Source organism: Anomalospiza imberbis, chromosome 2 (genome assembly GCF_031753505.1).
Source record: "Anomalospiza imberbis isolate Cuckoo-Finch-1a 21T00152 chromosome 2, ASM3175350v1, whole genome shotgun sequence".
In the NCBI taxonomy this organism is placed as follows: domain Eukaryota; kingdom Metazoa; phylum Chordata; class Aves; order Passeriformes; family Viduidae; genus Anomalospiza; species Anomalospiza imberbis.
Window position 1 is genome coordinate 3903887 of NC_089682.1, and position 19681 is coordinate 3923567.

Here is a 19681-nt window from a genome sequence, read left to right on the forward strand (position 1 = left end):
TCCCACGTGGGAGGGACACACTGCCCTGGTCCTCAGCTGGTGACTGGGGTGAAAACAGCAAACGGGTAGCAAAGATCCTACAGCCAGCACAGAAATTTGGGGTGTTCCTTGAGATCAGCACGTGCTGGCCATCCTTCCTGCCAGGAGAAAAGGAGGCTGTGAGTATGCCAAGGATAAACTGGGGCCGGCTGCTGCTTGGTGGTTTTAGCCGTAATGTTAATTCTGCTTACATAAGTTTAATACTTTCTGCAGTAATTTAGTGCAACTGGGCAAAGAATTCAATCTTTTCTAAACTGCAGCTGAATGAAAATCAGTAGCACGAATTTGTGAGCTATTGGCTTAAATACATGTGGAGGAATACTGTCCGCATTTATATATTCCTGTTTCACTGGGAGAAGGCAACTGCAGCTGGTTAACACAGAGTACATGGCATTTCAGAGGCTTCAGGAATTCATGGATCCAAAATCCTACCAGTGCACCCCAGTTACACACAAACCAGCAGGCTTTTTTATTCTTTTTTTTTTTTTTTTTTTTTTTTTTTTTTTTTTTTTTTTTTGTGGTGACACTTTGGTATGTAAAGCATTTTCCTTGGATGATTGATGCTTGAAACTTCTCGTATCCTGAAACAAGCTAAAATTAGAAAGGCTTCAAGCTATGCTTCCTACAGATCCATGTATGCCATAGGACGTGGCTGTTGGCACTTCAGGATGATTGATTGTCAACTTTCACAGGCTGCTGAAGTGTAAAAGACGTGATTTCGAGTACCATGGCAAGCAACAGAGTGGATAGGGTTAGTCAATTGTTTGTTTTGTGGGAAAATAAATATTAAGTGCTTCAATGCGTTGCTAATAAAGGGTTTGGAATGGCAGGTCCAGAAGGCAACTTGGGCTATAGATGAGAGCACTTCTGAGCCCACAAACTGTGTGAGAGATTTTCTCCTAAGAAAACTCTTTGTGAAATTCATTGGAGAGAAATTAAACTGTTCCGGAGCTTTGCCAAGGCAGCACCAGTCCCCAGTGAGGGTTTCTGTCCACTTTTCCAGCCACCACACCTGTTCATCCACCTTCCAAGTAATAAAACTTGCTTACATTCTTCTCTTTAATGTCAGAATGTCAGTGTTAAAGGAGGTAAGTCTGTCTGTCTGCATCCTTTGGCAGCTTTGGGAGGCTGGAAATATGCTTGATATATCATCTGGGAAGCTGAGAACTCAAGGCAGTTATTCCTTCAGGAAGCAGATAGTGAGTTTTAGGTTTGATGTCAAATATTCTGAAGGATGCTTCTTGTTCCCATCATTGCCAAGCAAGAAGCACAGGGAGAGAGCAACAAATCTCAGCTGAGGCTCATCTTAATGAGTTTCTGTCTCCAATTAGCTCAGGGGAAAGGAACTTATTGGTTACTCAAGGTGCAGAGTTGGATGACACAAATCAAGGGCACAAGAGTCCAAATTAGGTGTGGAGAGCTGTGGTGATGCCTTTCTGTCACTGAGAATTTGGGATCATTTAGGTTGGAAAAGACTCTTGAGATCACTGAATCCAAGCATAAACTAAACACTGCCTACCCCACCACTAAAAAAGCCTTCTCAAGAGTCACATCTTCACTTTTAAATGCCTCCAGGGATAAAAGTAGGAAGGAACTGTGGAGAGATGAAGGATGACTCTCTGAGAACACTTGCGACTGCTTTAGACACCACAGTTCCTTTGAGGCACTGTACCTTTCAGGATGCTTGATTTGTGAGGAATAACTCTGTCACTGGATTTGAGAGAAGTTGAGTTTTGGTACCAGCTCATCCAAGCCCATTTTTGACCATAGACTACTGTCCTGGTTTGAAAAGCCAGGTGTCTGCTAAGGAAGGCAGGAGCCTCCCCTGAAATGGAAAATGTAAACCCCCTCCCCCTGAATTATTATAATTTTGAAATTAAGGGGCTCTCAGGCAAAGATATGGGAGCAGGAATAACAGTTCTTTACTAGGAAAATTAAAAATATAAATGCAATAGTACAAAAAAACCAAACAAACAAAGAAACAAAAAAAAACCCTGCCAAAGTCAGATCAGGCCCTGACCCCCTGTGGGTCAGGGTGGTGGCAGCAGTCCCATTCCATGGTGGCTCAGCCCTCCTGCAGTGCCAGCTGTGGCTCTGCTGGAGCTGGGATCCTGGACAAGGCTGGAGTTTTCCTCTGAAGCTCCAGGGCTGCTGGAGATGGGGCTGGGCTTCCTCTGGGAATGCAGTGGGCAAAGGCTGCTGTGGTGTTCCCAAAGTCAGATTGTATCCAGGTAGGAATGCTTGGCTCCTCCCCTGGGCGGAACATCTCCCCATGGGATGATGGAATTTTCTCAGCCATGCAGGGACACTCACTGGCCATGGACAGAAGATAATTAATAATTAATGGCCTATGAACAGAAGAGATCTCCTGGAGGGAGGATTGGATGTGAGAGAGATAAAGAAAAAAATGCCCAATGAACAGGAGATACCTGCCCCACCTCTGACAGATGGGGATAGAACACACACCCAGCCAAACCTGAGACAACTACCCAGTTAACTTCCTCTCACCTTTATGAGAAAAGTGAGAAAATATCGCAGAGAATTTGTGGGAATAAAATCAAAGTATCAATGCACTGATTAAAAGATGAAAGCATAACTGCGCCTTTTTCCTTTGATAAGATGATTTGCTTCTGGGTTGTACATTCCCCTTTAAAAATGGTAACTTTTTCCCCCCATCATACTGATATCTGACAGCTATCAAACCTTCTCCTTCACATGGTATTTTCACTGCTTTCTCACCAAACTCTCCTACTAAGCAGCCTGCAGGAGAAATGGCTGAGAATATGCTCACCTTTCACTCCTTTTTGCTCACTGGATGGCCATGAAGGTCTCCTCCACCCTTGATGTTTCTGTGATTTAGTGACATTTTGAAGCAGAACAGAACTTATCTGTGTTTCCTACTTCACTGAAAAAGTTTGGGGCATATTTCTGAGACTGCAGAGGTCTCTTCCTTACTTATGTGGAGGAAGATGCCACACAGAGTGCCTTCCTGACAGCTAGCTGGGATTTTGCTGAGAGGTGTGGAAAAAACCTGTTAGCACCTCTCCTTCCTCAGCAGTGCAATCCCTCAGGAGAACATAGCCCCAGAAAAAGAAGCCTGGAGGCACAAAACAATGCAAGAACCTAGAAGAAAAGTTTTTTTTTTTTCCTTTTCTTTCACTGTAGCACCAGAGTGGAGCTCAGTGGATCAAAGAGAAACCAAATACCAAAGAAGGGATCTTCTCCCCCTCCACAAGAAAGTTCAGGAAAGAAAAAAGGAAAGGGAAAAGGAAAGGAAATTCAGGAAAGTTCAGGAAAGTTCAGGAAAAAGGAAAGGAAAAAAAAGGAAAGGAAAAAGGAAAGGAAAAAGGAAAGGAAAAAGGAAAGGAAAAGGGAGAGGAAAAGGGAGAGGAAAAGGGAGAGGAAAAGGGAAAGGGAGAGGAAAAGGGAAAGGGAAAGGGAAAGGGAAAGGGAAAGGGAAAGGGAAAGGGAAAGGGAAAGGGAAAGGGAAAGGGAAAGGGAAAGGGAAAGGGAAAGGGAAAGGGAAAGGGAAAGGGAAAGGGAAAGGGAAAGGGAAAGGGAAAGGGAAAGGGAAGGGAAAGGAAAGGAAAGGAAAGGAAAGGAAAGGAAAGGAAAGGAAAGGAAAGGAAAGGAAAAGGAAAGGAAAGGAAAGGAAAGGAAAGGAAAGGAAAGGAAAGGAAAGGAAAGGAAAGGAAAGGAAAGGAAAGGAAAGGAAAGGAAAGGAAAGGAAAGGAAAGGAAAGGAAAGGAAAGGAAAGGAAAGGAAAGGAAAGGAAAGGAAAGGAAAGGAAAGGAGTGGCCTCAAGTTGCACTAAGGGAGGTTTAGATAGGATATGAGGAAAAATTTATGCAAGGAAAGCATTGTTGAGCATTGGGGTGAGCTGCCCAGGACAGTGCTGGAGTCTCCATCACTGCAGGGATTTAAAAGCTGTGCAGAAGTGGCACTTGGGGACATGGGGCAGTGGTGGCCTTGGCAGTGCTGGGGGAATGTTTGATCCTGATGACCTTAAAGGCCTTTCCCAACCTAAATGATTCCATGATTCCAAGACACATCAGAGCTCAGAGTGCACAAAGAGTGGGTGAGGATGGCTGTGGAATCCTGAGCCCTGAGCTGTGGGGCTGGGGTCAAAGCACGGTGGTTTGTGCTCTGCTGAACTCCAGGATGGGTTCCTGGCTGGATGCCATTGTCCTGTCAGTTCCAATTTGCAGTCCCCTGCTCTGGTGAGGCCCAGCAGAGGCTGCAGGTGAGCTGGAGCCATGTGCTGAGCAGTGCTGAGCCTGGCTGTTGCCAGCCCAGGCCTTCAAAATCACATTACCCTGATAACATTTCCAGGCAGCACCAAGCACAGGAGCTGTCTTCTTTCCTGATGCCCAGCCTATGTTTGCCTTACCCCTCACCATGGGGATTTTATTGTTTGTTTAATATTTTATTCTAAAAAAAGTGAAACATCCTCCACAATAGGCTCCAAATAAATAAATAAAACAAGCAGACACATCCCTTTCCAGCCCCCCTCTGGCCAGGGAGGTGACAGTTTTTGCATGGCACTGCACATGAGTGATTCCCAGCAGTCAGTGATGGAGCAGGAATATTGGCTTTCCGTGGGCTCCGGTACTTTTCCATAAGCATTTGAGTCTTGTTGGATTTTAATGATGGGTCGTGCTGCACCCAGTTGAAATGGGTTGGATACTGGTATCTGTGTGGTCTTAATCAGATAAATCACTACAAGAAAATTGTATTTAATTTGGCCAGCCTCGGGCTGCTTTTGGGGGAGCTGCCAGTGTGGCCAATCCAGAGACAAATACAGGAGGTGGAGGAAGCAGCTCTTGGAGGGCCAAAACTTGGGTGGGGAGTCACCAGCTGTGCCATGGTGAGGACACCTCCACCTGATTCCCAGCACTGGGAGAAGGGAATTTGTGGGGAAGGAGGAGGGACATGCCCAGGGTAGAGAAAACCTCCAAGGGTGGGTCCTGGGACCATGTTTAACATCAGCCCCAACCCAGGCTGCCTGTTCCAAAGAAATGTGAACTGGCAGGGAGTTGAGGAGCATTGCCAGTGTGGAGGAAAACAGGACAGCGTCCCAGAAAGAAGTGGAAGATCCCCAAGTGCAGATACCAGACAAAATTTGGTGGCATGGAGTGCCAGCATCGCTTGCTTTGGGGTCTGATAAGAATTTCTGCTAGAAACTGGGATCCTGTCCTCCTAGGATTGGCAGGAGGCAGAATTTTGTGTGCACAGGTTTGTCTCCAAGCTGTGGGGAGCTGTAATGTGATGCAGCCGTGGCAAAGAGGAATGTGATGAGTAGCTGTCCCAAGGAGTTATTTTCAGAAGTAAAGTGAATACCTAGTCACATTGCAAAGCACTGCCCTGGCACCTCCTTTGGGGCAAGTCTTGTGGAGTGTTTTAATCCTGACCAAAAAGGTTCAATCCACACTGAAGAGATCGGGGAGAAGAAATTCCAGTTATCCAGGTCTGGCACTGTCCAATTTATGAGAGGAGGCAACAGGACCTTGTCTGGTGTAGAGCAGCAACATTTCCAAATTGGAAATTCCCAAAAATGGTGGATAATGAAAGTTGTTTCATACTCAGGAATAGAGAAAGCATAAAGCTGGGGAAGGAAATTATCCCAGAGGAAAGGGCAATAACATCTCTTTGGCAGACGTGCACTGAGTACTGCAAGTGTCAGGAGGAGCATGGGATGTAAAACAAGGACAGACAGCAAATACTGGGTGTGCAGGACCTGTAGTGTGCCAGAGGCACCTGGAAAGAGGCAATTCAGCCAGTGCTAGATGTCCTTAGCTAATTCTCCTGCACTCCTGTTCTCAGCAGTGTGTTTTTAACCCGTGGTGATCTTTCCCTTGCTGTTACTATTCCAAACCACAGCATCACCCTCTTGCCTAAGAGGAAGAGCTAAAAACACAGACATTTTGGTGCCTGCTCCCTGAAGGGGGGCATGTTGAAATCGTGTCTGCTACAGCTCGAAGATCAGAGAGCCGGGCAGACACTCGATCCCTGTGGTGTCTGCGCTGGATAATCCCCTGGGAGGTGACGGAGCCTCTCTGGGTGAGGGACAGAGGACACAGCCCACCCCAGAGTGCCCAGGCTGGCAGCAGGGCTTAGCCACATGCCACAGATGAAGGGCAGAGACTCCTGCAGGGTGCCCTGTCAGGCTGTATTTCTGGTTTCCAAATTAGATGCTGAGCTGGCGGCAGAAACTCGGGAAGTTCTTCTGCCTTGCTTGGGGCTATCACCTGTGGGATTGTGTCCCTGTGCCCCCAGAGGTGAGAGCCCACCTGCAGAGCTGCCCCAGCCCTGTCCCAGCCCAGGGAGGAGCTGGAGCTGCTGCAGAGAGCCCAGAGGAGGCTCCAGGATGAGCAGAGGGATGGAGCAGCTCTGCTGGCAGGAAAGGCTGGCACAGCTGGCATTGTTCACCTGCACAGGAGAAGCTTTGGGCTGAGCTCAGTGTGGCCTTGCAGGGCCTGGAGGAGCCCCAGGAAACCTGGAGAGAGACAATTTCCAGGGGATGCAGGGACGGGACCCAGGGAATGGCTTCACACTGCCGGGGGCAGGGTTAGGTCAGACATTAGGTAGAAATATTTTACTGTTAGGGTAGAAGGCACTAGAACAGGTTTCCTAGAGAAATTTTGGATGCTCTATTCCTGGAAGCATTTCTCAGTGACATTCTCAGTTTTCTTTCTTTCTCACAGAAAGAAAACCTCAACAGCTGCCTTTTGGTCATAAACTATGACTCCAGCAGGAGTCTTTTTTTTTTTTTTTTTCCTGTGAGTTGGATGAGCTTTTTGTACAAGTCATTTCCTCTAAAGGATTTTTTTGACTTTTGTACAAGTCATTTCCTCTAAAGGAGTTAGATTAAAAATAAAAGGTTCCACAAAAGCAAAAGTCAGTGACCTTCTTATATTTTGCCTGATTTTTTTTTTCGTAAGAAGTGTTTCCCCTCTTTCTTTGTGTGCAAGGGCTGGGAGACGCCCTTTGTGTTGAGAAGATGCCAAAAAGGGAACGTCTAATTCCTGTGGCCCTTGCCTCTGCTGCCAAGGCTTAGCCATGCAAACCCAATAAAAGACTCCAGAGTGTCCATTTGCTTCAAGAGTTGACGGTTTAATATCTGAAGCCCAACACTGACTGACTTCCTAAAAGCAGGGAGCTGATTTAGTGGGCAAGAGGAAGCAAGGACAGGTATATTTACTGCTCATCTATGTTTTGCTGCCCTGTATGAAAGATTAATGAGTTCTGAACTTGTGGGCAGGCAGTTTTCCTGGCCTGAGATGCTAAAGAGGAGCTGGAGGGGTTTCTGACAGCCCTGTTTCTGTCTGAGCACAGCACACCCTGATCTGGGTGGGTCATGAAAAAAAGAGGGGTTGAGAGGGGGAATATAAATTAGAAATCAGATAAAATGCTCATAAGCAGAGCAACTTGTACTATCTGTAGATATTTTAATTTTTTTTAATATTCTTTTCATAGAATTACAGAATCATTGAGGTTGGAAGAGACCTCCAAAATTATCCAGTCTCACTATCAACTCAGAGCCACCAAAATCAACCCTGAACCACATCCCCAGGTGCCACATTCAGACATCTTTTGAGCACTTCCAGAACTGGCAGCTTCACCACCTCCCTGGGCAACTCATTCCAATTCCTGACCACTCTTCCAGGGAAAAACTTTTTTTTTTTTCTCTCTAATCTGAACTTCCCTGGGCAGGACTTGAGGCCATTTCCTCCCATTCTTCACTTGAGAACCATTTTTCATGTTTAAGAAATGCCATTCATGTAAAGTGATCTGGCAAGGAAGCCCCCAGAAATAAATCTATAAACACCCAGCTGGACACTGCCCTTGTGGTGGACGCCTTGGAGCTCATGTTTCATGGGGCAGAGTGGAAGAGGGATGGAGTAAAACACAAAAGCTGTGGCCACCCTGGCTGCAAGATGACCTGAACTCTGTAAGGGGTCAGGGAGCAAAGACTGGGGCTCTTCAGCTTGGTGTTTGAGCAGGGTCTGCTCCACCAGCCATTTATTTGATTTAGTGACTCTTACATTTACTCAGGGTGTCCCCCTGTGCAAGGTGAGGGATGCAAGCACCAACCCAGGGTGCAGAAATGAGGGAGATCCTCTCCAGAATCAGACATCCTTCACAGAGGGAATGCTGGTCACAACAACCCTGTAGAGCTCCAGGCTGGACAGAGGGGCTGGAAAGCTGGAAAAGGTCCTGGGGGTGCTGGTGACAGGGGCTGGACACGAGCCCAGGGGTGCTCAGGTAGCCAAGGAGGCCACTGGCAGCTGGGCTGGGTGAGGAATTGTGTGTCCAGCAGGAGCAGGGCAGGGATTGTCCCTCTGGGCTGGCTCTGAGAGGCCCCTCGAGGGCTGTGTCCAGTTCTGGTCCTGCAGGAGAGACCTGGAGGGGCTGGAGCGTGTCCAGGGCAGGGAACGGAGCTGGGAAGGGGCTGGAGAATTCCTGAGGGAGCTGGGAAGGGGCTGAGCCTGGAGCAAAGGAGGCTCAGGGGGGACCTTGTGGCTCTGCACAGCTCCTGCCAGGAGGGGACAGCCGGGGGGTCGGGTTCTGCTCCAGGGAACAGGGACAGGAGGAGAGGGAACGGCCTCAGGCTGGGCCAGGGCAGGCTCAGCTTGGACAGCAGCAGGAATTTCCCCATGGAAAGGCTGCTCAGGCCTTGGCAGGGGCTGCCCAGGGAGCTTTGGAGTGCCCATCCCTGCAGGTGGCACCTGGAGGTGGCACTCAGAGCTCTGGGCTGGGGACAAGGTGGGGATCAGAGTTTGGACTGGATGATCCTGGAGGTCTTTTCCAGCCTCAGTGATTCCATGGTTCTGTGTTTTAGCAGCAGGTGGGGGACACAGCGATGGCACCTTTGGCATGGGGGGTTTCAGCGCTGCAGCTCCTGAAGGAGCTGCCTCTTCCCGCTCTCAGGGTCACATCCCCTGCTCCAGCCTGGATCCTCACCCACCAGATCCCTGCCACAGGTACCTGACAAACCCTCAAGAAGCACAGAAAAAAAGTCAGAAGCTGATCACAGAGTAGATGTGAGGCGTGAGTTAAACACCCAGGAAATCATGGAGAAGATGGATATGTGGTTGACCAATATCCACTGTCACCCGCCTGAAAAAAAAAAGAAAAAAAATCAATCCAAAACCCAACACAGAAGGAAAAGTTGTGGTTTTTTTTTTTTTTATGTATAAATATTTAAAATTCATTGATAAGTATTTGTGGAGTCAGTCAAATATTACTCAATTTACAAAACCACTGCAAAAAATGCTTTGAGGGAACAGAAAATTGTGTGGTAGAGCAAGTAGATGGAGAACTGTACTGACAAACATGGTTTCCCCTAAAAAATAATAGGGTAAAAGAGTTATAATTTTATTTCTGATGCTGACATGGCAATATGTTATAGATCAGTTCCAGATATAAGAAATAAAATAAGAATATAAATATAAGTAGTAGAGATATAAATAAGAATATAAATAAGAAATAAATGTTCACCAAATGGCATTTTTTTCTTTTGTGAAAAACACATTTCACTCCTTGGAATTCATCTTGAAACAGAGTGGAAACATTTCAAAGAGTCAAAATATCAAAAATATTTCATTTTGGTTGAGCTTTTAGGATAACTTCTTTGAATTTCCAATTTCTTTGAAGGCAATTTTGTGTCACATTTCCTTTTCATCCCATTTTATACCAATGCCGTGCCCAGCAGCAGATGAACTCGTGATCAGCTGGATTTGGAGCCTTCTGCTCTACACAGGGCTCTGCAGGACATGTGCAAGGCAGGGTGGGCTTTATTTTTTAAATTTGGAAACTTTGGTATACTTGGTTTCAACCCAAATGACCTGAAACTTCCCTGCTGACAAGCCCTTGTTTTGAACCAGATCAAAAAATATTCCATTTGGACACCTTCCCCTTGGCTTTTGCTCTCTTGCTGGCCCAGAACAGGAAGAGGCTGATAAAAAATAATAAGAGAAGCACATGAAACTCAGCAGCTCAGAAGGATCCATTTGTCAGAGGCATAACTGAGTGAACATTTTTTGGCGCTTCAGTCAGGCTCCATCTCAGCCCTGCACCAGACAAAGGCGCTCAGATCAGTCAGGGCTGAGAAGATATTGGAGGCAGATGCGGCCGGGAGGGAAGGAGTGGGAGCTTTGTCAAACCTGGGCTGCAGCCCTTGTTTCCCGGGGGTCACATCCTTGGCTGGGTGTTGTCCTTCCCTCAGGGGTTAAGGGGACAGAGCTCTGCCCTTTCCCGGGGGAGGCTGCAGATTCCCGGCTCCCAAAGAGAGTCCCAGGGATGGATTGCTCCAGGCTGGTCCTGCAGCAGATCCCAATGCCTGGGCTCCATCCTCTGACCTGCACAGCTCCAGGGTGACCCCTGGCCTTCCCTGGGCTCTGCATGACTGCCTCACTACTGACCCTTTCCCTTTCTCCCTTTCCCTTTTCTCCTTTTTCATTTTTTTATTTTTTCCTTTTTTCCTTTTTCACTTTTTCCCTTTCACTTTTCCCTCTTTTTTCCTTTCTTCCTTCTTTTTTCCCCTTTCTATTTCCCCCTTTCCTTTTTCCCCTGTTCCCCCTTTTCCTTTCTCTTTTTCCTTTTCCCTTTTCTTTTTTCCATTTTCCCTTTCTTTTTTTTCCCCCAATTTCCCCTTTCCCTTTATCTCTTTCCCTTTCTCTTTTCCCCTTTTCCTTTATCTCTCTCCCGTTCACTTTTTCCCTTTTCATTTTCCCCTTTCCCCTTTTTCCTTTCCCTTTTTTCACTCTCCCTTTACCCCTTTCCATTTTTCCCTTTTCCCCCTTTTTCCTTTCCCTTTTCACTTTCCTTTTTCCTTTTCCTTTCCCTTTCCCTCTTCTTTTCCTTTTCTCTTTTTTTTTCCTTCAAAATGAAGAAGGGTTGTTGTTTTTTTTTTTTTTTTTTGCCAACAGGGCAAAAAAACCCCAAAAAACAAACAAAACCCACAAACATATGGGAAACGTTCACAACCTTCCACTTGATTGTGCAGTGGGCAGGAACCAAAAAAAAATCTGCTTTCCTTATTCCTTCAGGCAGAAGCCCCGGAGCATGTGATTTGATTCCCATCACTGCCAGGGCAGTGCTGCGTGCCCGCTGGCAGAGAGGGCAGTTCTGGGGGGCTCAGGGGGTCACTGGTGCCCAGGGCAGGCATGGACACCCTCAGCTGTGTCCAGTCCCTGTCCCTGCATGCTGGATTAAGCCCTTTTCTGACTCAGAGATTGGGGCAACTGAGAGGCATTTAAAAAAACTTGTATTCTGTTTTTAGTTTCATTTGGAGGGTGAGACAATACGGGTGTTACAATTCATGTTATCACAATCAGAAGCCAACTATTTCCAAATTACAATACACTATAAGTGTTTCTTGGCCTAGCAGTTTTTGCTACACCATGCTGCAAATCTAAAATTACTCTTTGTGGGTCTTACTACAATGCATCTTCCATAGTTCTATTTCTCTAAAGTATCTAGTCTTTTTTGTAAGGCCATTCTTTGAAACTTGTTTTTAGTTCAGTTTCTCTTTTAACAATGTCTGTCCTATTCTATGGTGTTTTTAAGTCAGTGTTTTTTATTTCAAGGTTTGTATACAGATGACCCGTCTGTCGGGTTTTGAGAATTTTCTACAAATCCATTTCCCACACCTGCAGAATGTTTCTCACCAGATTTGCCAAGGGCTCCTTCCAGGAGAGCTCCAAGCAGTGAGGGCGAGGTTGTGCTGCACTTTTCCAGTGGCCCCAGCATTTCATAACCTGCACTGCTTATTGAAACAAGCCACATGCCTTAGTTAAAGCCTGAATGGCTCCAAGCCTAATCCCCCTAACGCCAGAGGAGGGACGTGGGAAGGGCTGGTGGCACTGGAGAGCACCAGTGCCACGCTCTCATCCCTGGTGCTCTGCCAGGGCTGGCCTCGGGCTCGAGGAGGGGCCAGCAATGGAAGTGAAGGGAAGAGTTAAGGGGACTCATATTGGAAAAATGCAGCAAACCCCAGCTCAGGGAAGAGATTATGATGTCTGGCTCCAGATCAGGAGGCTCAAGGATAGCTTTATTAAAACTACACTATATTACATTAATATACTATTAAAAGAGAGACTATCCTATTCTACATACTTACTTCTTCCTTACCTGTCTAACTAACTCAAACTCGTGACTCTGCTGAGAGCCCGAGCCACAGCTGGATCCATTGGTCACTGACCCCAAACAACCTTCACCAGAATCCAACCCAGCAATCACTGCAGGTAAACAATCTCCACACCACATTCCACATGGGGAAAACAAAGGAGCAGAGAGAAAGATTGTTTTCTCTTCTTCTCTCTGTGCTTCTCCTGAGGGACAGAATTATGTCTTTCTGTCCAGAGAATGGGAATGTCACAGGCTCAGGCCCTGGAAAGCAGCACAGGACACGGGATGGGATCAGCTGAGAGGGCTCAGCCAGCCAGGGGGAGGAGGAGGGAGCTGCCTGCTCTGTGTAGGTCACAGCTGAGGCCAAACCTCTGAGCCCTGGCTGGCGTGAGGCCGTGGGGATGAGGGTGAGGTTGAGCTGGAACCCACAGAGCCCTGGTTGCCCGTCCCGAGGCCATCCTCAGAGGGCAGGGAGAGCTGAAAGCTGTGCAGAGCCAGGGTTCACCCTGCTCTTTGAGGTGCTGAGATGGCTTTGGCATCCTCAGGGAGGATTTTGGGAAGAAATTGTTCCCTGTGAGGATGGTGAGGCCCTGGCACAGGGTGTCCAGAGCAGCTGGGGCTGCCCCTGGATCCCTGGCAGTGCCCAAGGCCAGGCTGGACATTGGGAGCAGCCTGGAACAGTGGAAGGTGTCCCTGCCATGGCAGGGGTGGCACTGGATGAGCCTTAAAGTCCCTTCCAACCCAAACCATTCTGGAATTCCATGACCTTTTCAGAGCACCCAAATATCTTAAAGGCAGGTGCCAAGGGGATGGGGCCAGGCTCTTCAGTGGTGCCCAGCAGCAGGACAAGGCAAAAACTGCAACACACAAAGCTTCATCTGGATATGAAGGAAGAATTTCCTGTGGTGGTGATAAAGCATTGGAAGAGGCTGCCCAGAGAGGCTGAGGAGATGCTCAGAACCTGCCTGGACATGATTCTGTCAGCAGGAAAAACCTTTCTGTGCCCTGAGGGATTAAAGCAGGACTGGAGGCAGCCCTAGGAGCACTGATGGGTACAGGAGTCAGCTCTGGGGATAGTACACAGCACTGGCTACCCACTTATCTTGTTAACTGCTGATGCTGAGAGGTATTTGGGCCTTGTTTGCACAAGCTGCAGTAGAATTTTACATATTTTGATCTCATTAAGTGAGCACTGTTCCAACCCCCCCATGGCAGAGGTGCTGTTATAAAATCAGGGAATTTAAATCATGCATAGTGAGGTGCCTGGTGTGTCTTGTCTACCAAAGTCCCTGCACCATCTGCCAAAGGTGTGGGTTTAGAGCCACAGAATCGCAGAATGGTTCGGGTTGGGGGGGACCTTAAAATTCATCTCATTTCACCCCCTTCCATGGGCAGGGACACCTTCCACTATCCCAGACTGCTCCAAGCCCCACCCAACCTGGCCGTGGACACTTCCAGACACTGGGCAGCCACAGCTGCTCTGGCAAAACCCATCAGTTTTGCATCAGAAGTAGAATTATAATCCTGAAAATCCGAGGGTAGAAATCATTTTGCTGCCTCGCAAGTAGGTTTTATTGGCAACAATTTTCCTCATATTAGATTGATCTGCACTTCTGTTGTGTCTTTGCAACATAAACTGCACCCATTGAAGGCCGGAGGCTGTTATTTCAACAAAACTCCTCCTCCTGACTGAAATAAATCTGTAGATTTCTGTAGAAAAATCTTGAAAAGCTCTGCATGAAGATTGGGTTTGATTTTGCATTGGAGTGAATATCCTTAAAGCTCCCAGTGCAGTCAGGCAGTGAAGCCATCAAAACGTCCCGTTCCTACACCAAGTGGCAGAGTGTAAATCAGTGACCCCAGAGCTGCCTTAGCAGCCCGTGTGCTCAGAGAAACCCAAGGACACAGCTCCAACTCACATTTTTCATCCTGGTGAACAAACAAAACGTAGCAAACCTCAGCCCCAGCCAAACAATGGCATCTCTTGGTGGGTTTTGTTTGCAGCCTTACCTTACCCCTGCCTGCCTCGTGCTCTGACAGACTCGGGTGTGGAAATATTTACTGTCACTTAGCCAGGCCATGGCCACCCAGACTTGGCAGAGGAGATGACAACACAGAGCCACCGATGCAACCAGCAACTCAAGCTGGCAGTTTCCTGCTTGAAGAAAAGATGGGAGTGCTGGGGGGGCTGAATTTGGGGCTGTGGGGCTTGGGAGGCAGAAACACCCCTTGGTTCAAGCAGAATTTTAAGTCGTGTGAGGAGGGGCTTATGGGGTTTTTTAGCCTGGAGAAAAGGAGGCTCAGAGAGGACCTTGTCACTCTCTGTGGCTCCCTGACAGGAGGGTGCAGAGCCAGGTGGGCTCTGCTCCCAGGTGACAGGACAAGAGGGAATAGCCTCAAGTTTTGCCAGGGGAGAGTCAGGTTGGACATCAGGAAGAATTTCTTCACTGAAAGGGTGATTAAACATTGGCAGGGGCTGCCCAGGGAGCTTTGGAGTGCCCATCCCTGCAGGTGTCACCTGGAGGTGGCACTCAGAGCTCTGGGCTGGGGACAGGGTGGGGACCAGGCGCAGCTGGGTCTCCATGGACTGGGAGGGCTTTTCCAACTTTGATGATTCTGTGAATATCCTGCTCCATGAGCCCCACCTCCTCCTCATCCTCTGAACAGCATCCACACTCTCTGCTTTTTTTTTTTTTTTTAATTTGATCTGGCCTCTTTTGATGACTAAGGGAACAGGAAGATTACAGTTTAAGTATATAATTTTCATTTGATGTGACAGGTTAAAGCTATGTGCATTTAGAGCAGGCTTAGATTATTTCAGTTCAATTGCAACACTGATTTAGGCCCTGACTCACTCTTTGAGGCCTGATTTCATGTAGATATATGTTAGCTTAAATTTACTGCTGGTGAAATAAATGCAGGCACATGTGTGCATTACTCTGCTGAAATGCTGGGGTAGGGGTGGACTCACACAGCAAACACAGCCCTGAATCAGAGGCAGAGAGGAGTAGATTGTGTTTGTTGGATATTGTTTTTTTCCCCAGCACGAAGGCTCGATATTCCAGAGTTTATTTTCTGTCCCCCTTTGCCCCTCCCAGATGCTGGGCTGTGTAATCTGCCCGTGCAGTGAGTGCTTTGCGTGCCCTGGAGCCTCCCTGCCTTTGCTGACAGCTGGGCAGCCTAAAAAGCGTGCGGCAGCAAATTGCTAAAACTCACAGAGCAGGCTGGGAGCAGCGACCTGGAGGTGGCTGGCCTGGCTGGAGGGAGTGGAAACTGCTTTATGTGGATTGACAATGCATTCTCCCCCTCTCCCCTGCCCCTGCGAGCCCCCCCTGCAGTGCTGTATCCAGCTCTGGGTGCCCAGCATGAGAAAAATGCGGAGCTGTTGGGATGAGCACGGAGCAGGGACACAGGGATGAGGGGCTGGAGCACCTCTGCTATAGAGACAGGCTGGGAGAGCTGGGACCACTCAGCCTTGAGGAGAGAAGGCTGCAGGGAGACCTTGGAGCCTCTCTCAGTTAATGCTTTACAGGAGAGTTGGAAAGGGGCTTGCACAAGGGCATGGAGTGACAGGACAAGGGGGAACGGCCTTGAGCTGAAGGGGGGCAGGGTTAGAATAGATATGAGAAAGAAATTGTTCCCTGGGAGGATGGCAGGACTGGCACAGGGTGCCCAGAGCAGCTGGGGCTGCCCCTGGATCCCTGGCAGTGCCCAAGACCAGGTTGGACACAGGGGCTTGGAGCAGCCTGGGACAGTGGAAGGTGTCCCTGCCAGAGCAGGGGTTGGAATGGGATGAGCTTTAAGGTCTTTTCCAACCCAACCAAATCTGTGATTCCATGATTCTCATTTTAGGGCTGCCCTGGTGGCAGTGTGATGTTCAGCAGCGATGCGGGCAGAGGTTGGGGCTCCAGCCCCAATACTGTTCCTGTTTTCCATGGGAAAATGCCCCATTTCCAGGTGGAGGGCAGATCATTTGCATGCAGAAGCTTTTGTGTGTTCAGTAGCTGTCAGACTTTGTAGGTCAGACTGTGACAAAGGAAGTGTTAGCACTCTCCCAAAACTAAAGGCCAGGTTTTTTTAGGAACTTGGAATACAAAGGAGAGAGTCATGCAGGCAGAGGGAGGCACAGGCATTCTTGGGTGCCTTAACTAATGCTTCCTCATTACAGGAAACTAAAGCTACCCGGGAGTGGTTTTTTGAATAATTAAAAAAAGGAAAAAGCTTTTGGGGAAGTCCTTTCTGCAGCAAATCTGGAAGTGGATCTGGAGCTCTCTTCTCACTTGTGTTTCTCCTGCAGAGTACACCAAGCAAACAGCATTTTGTGTGTCTCCTTAACTGCATCTCTCCATCTCCAGCCTTGGAGTGGAGGGGGAGGAGAAAGGGAGCTGCCAGCAGCTCGCAGTGATTGATTTGTCTCGTGTTTTCTTATGCTGCGCTCTAACAACCTGTTAAAAAAAAAAAAAAAAAAAAAAAAAAAGAGAATGACAAATCAAAGCGAATATTTTCTCGCTAGAAATTCAAAGTGCCCTGGATCATCCCTGGGTATTTTGCTATTAAATGTGCGGCTTTATCCGTAACGTTTGTCTGGGAGGTTTTTTTTTTGGTGGTTTTTTTTTTTTTTTTTTTTTTTTTTTTCCCCTGCTGTAGCTTGCAGCGTTTAGAAGAGAAATGTCTTTCCCCCGGAGCCATTTGCCTCAATAATTGCTGTGGTGCGAGGCTGCCGCTGCTTGCTGTCGCCAGAGGACAGTTCATAAAGGTAAAAGCGCTGCAGCTCTCCACGTGCTCCAAGTACTGGAAGTGGCCCTGGGAAGGGATCGGCTGTCCTGCCTGGACTCCTCCTTTGCCCTGAAGCAAAGGCTCGGGGCTGAGGGCTGTCCTGAGCCCGGACAGCTCGGGGGTCGAGCAGACAGGGCTGTCCAGGGAAGGGAGGTCAGGGATGCTGTCACCCCGGCGCGGCTGCCGGGGGCGCGCTCAGAGTGAGCTTTGCTCCCCTTGCTTTCCCCTTCTCCCCGGTGTGGTGGTTTTGCATTTGGCTGTCATTCCCCATCAGGAAAGAGCCCTTCCGAGGGTGCCTGAGCGCGGGCTTTGGAGCAGAGGGGGATTTCTGTCCCACTGAGGCTGTGCTGTCGGTAACTGGGAGCGCCCAGCCGAACTTTCCCAGCGCCGGCAGGAGCTGCCGCTGCTCTGACACCATTTCCAGCTCCCGCTCCTGGCAGGACGCTGCTTCCCACCTCCCGTCCAAAATACCCCAAATCAAACCATTTACAGCCAGCTCCTAACCTGCCCTTCCCGCAGAGGTTACCCGCTGAGAGAGGGAGGGAGAGAGGGAGGGAGGAGGGAGAGAGGGAAGAGGCAGGCAGGGAGTTCAGGTTACGCTGCCGCATCGCCGCCTTCCTTCGCTTCTGGCTCGGGAGCCGCGGCCGAGGATGAGTCCCTGGCTGGGGACAGCCGGGCTGCGGGGGGACAGGGGCTCAGCCAGGCAGCTGTAGCCCCGCAGATCCGGGCGATCCCGCTGGGAAGAGCCGGAGCCGCCGGAGGATGCGCTGCGGGCGCCCGGGGTGAGGAGGCGCCTCTTCCTTCGGCCAGCTCCAGGTAGGACCGGGAGCAGGGACTCCCTCCGCTCCCTCCAGCCCTGGGTGAGCCCTCGGAGCCGCCGCTCCGACTTTCCCAAACTCTCCGGCGGCCGCGGTGGGTGGGGAGAGGGAGAGGAGAGGGGGACGCAGGTGTGACCCTGCCTGGAAACCGGGATCAAAATCCAGACCTCCCAGTCCACGGGTGTCCCCAGCTCCGGACTGCGAGGTCCTTCTCCTGGTAAAACGGGTATCGTGCACTGATGTAAACGATGCGGGAGTGAAAACGTGGTGATGAGTAATCTGACTTGCCGGATTTAATGGGGGGAACCTTTTGGCAGCCCCACATAAAGACCAGGATCAGTATGGACAAAGCCAGGGCAGCATTCTCCTCGCTGTCCTGCTCGGATAAAACGCTGAAAAACGGAAGATCCACGAGGCACAGGTAAGTAATTAAAAATGCAGCCACTGGCCCTGATCCCACAAACATTTCTGTGTATAATCAGCATTTTTAAAGCCAAGTAGTTATTGATAATGGAATTGTCAGCATGAGGGCCCCACGGTTGGATTTGTGCTCCTTTGCCCAGGAAGATTTTTTTCCTCCCAAAGTACCAGACTTGATGCTTGAACAGACACATGAATGCAAAGACTTAGTTCAACTGTTAGAGGAGTATAAAGTTCCAAACACCAAAAAATGACTGTGCCAAGAGGCAGAATGAAACAAAAGGGCAAAGCATGAGCACCAGGCTCACCTGCTCCATGTGCTCCCCCAGCTTAAAAAAGGGGAAAAAAGCATCTGCAACGTAACATCCTGACAGGTCCTCATCCTACAGTGATATCATCAGGACTGAGCAGCAGTCAAAGATTTAGGAGTGGTATTGGAATACCTTTATTGGAAATTTTTCCCATTTTGAATGTTTTTTTTTTTTTTTAACTTGCATGATTATCACTTTTCTTCAGTGCTATTTTACTTCTTCTTTCATTTATCTTGAGACTGTTTCCAAGGGAGAAGAGCAAGATCCTCAATCTATCTGAAATACCATTTTCAGTTTTATTTCTCTTCTGCATTAAGATGAGGAAAAACAACCAGCAGTACTACTTGTAAATGAAGGTGCTATAAATAATTTGGTTTGGGGGGCACAAAATTTCTCGGAGAACTGGACTTTTGGAGTCCTGGCAGAGGCAACAAGAACCTAAGGAAGAAATTTCCTCATTACTTTGTTTATGAAGGTAAGAGGAGTGTGAGTTGGATTTTATTCCTGTTCAGCACAGTGAAGCACACGGGTTTACACAGGGTCAGGTTGCTCTGATTCATCCCGTTGTGGACAATTGCTTATCTGTGCTGAGATCTGGGGTTTGGAATAGAGCAAGTAGGATGAAATTGCTGATTCATGAGGCCATTCTGAAATAAGTTAAATATGCCCATTAGCATCAGGGATAAAAGGAACATGGTGGTATTGTATAGGAATAGAGGGAGCATTAAGAAGAAGAGTCTATTAGCATTGGAGAGAAATCCAGAGAGGGATGGTTGCCACTCAGCAGGTGAAGGGAGGACAGAGACAGGAGGAGGAGAAGGCTTTTATGCTGAATGCTTGGGAAAAACACTACCAAGAAGAGAGAGAAGGAGGGAGTGCCCCAGGGCACTGCTCTTTTCCCTGCCTGTGAAGGAGGATGCCCTTGGCGGGCTGCCTGCCAGCTGTGTTTCCATCCCCTGTGCAAGGGGAATAAGCCAAAAGTGTCCAAATATGCTCCTAAAAAGGACACAAAGCACCTGCAGTGGGGGCTGGAGTGCACTGGGTGTCCTGTACAGTGTCCCTGCATTGATGGTCTGAGCTCTCCAACAGGACACCTCCAGCCCCCGCTGCAGCATCTTCTCCATCCTGGAAAAGGGATCTGGCCGTACTAAATACCCAAACTGAACATTTTTGTGGGTGTTTAAG

The 19681-nt window shown here is 48.5% G+C and overlaps 1 protein-coding gene across 6 annotated transcripts in view; it reads left to right on the forward strand.

The window, feature by feature from the left end:
* The window catches only part of B3GALT5 (beta-1,3-galactosyltransferase 5), a 32394-nt gene continuing 12713 nt past the window's right edge, over positions 1–19681 (forward strand). For 3 of the 6 annotated variants that reach the window (XM_068179557.1, XM_068179562.1, XM_068179559.1), the window contains exon 1: positions 1–158. The gene's annotated coding sequence lies outside the window, so the exon portion shown is untranslated. Of the gene's footprint in view, positions 159–17523; positions 17764–19681 lie in introns of those variants that run through there. The other 3 variants (XM_068179553.1, XM_068179561.1, XM_068179556.1) reach the window with 3 other exon arrangements.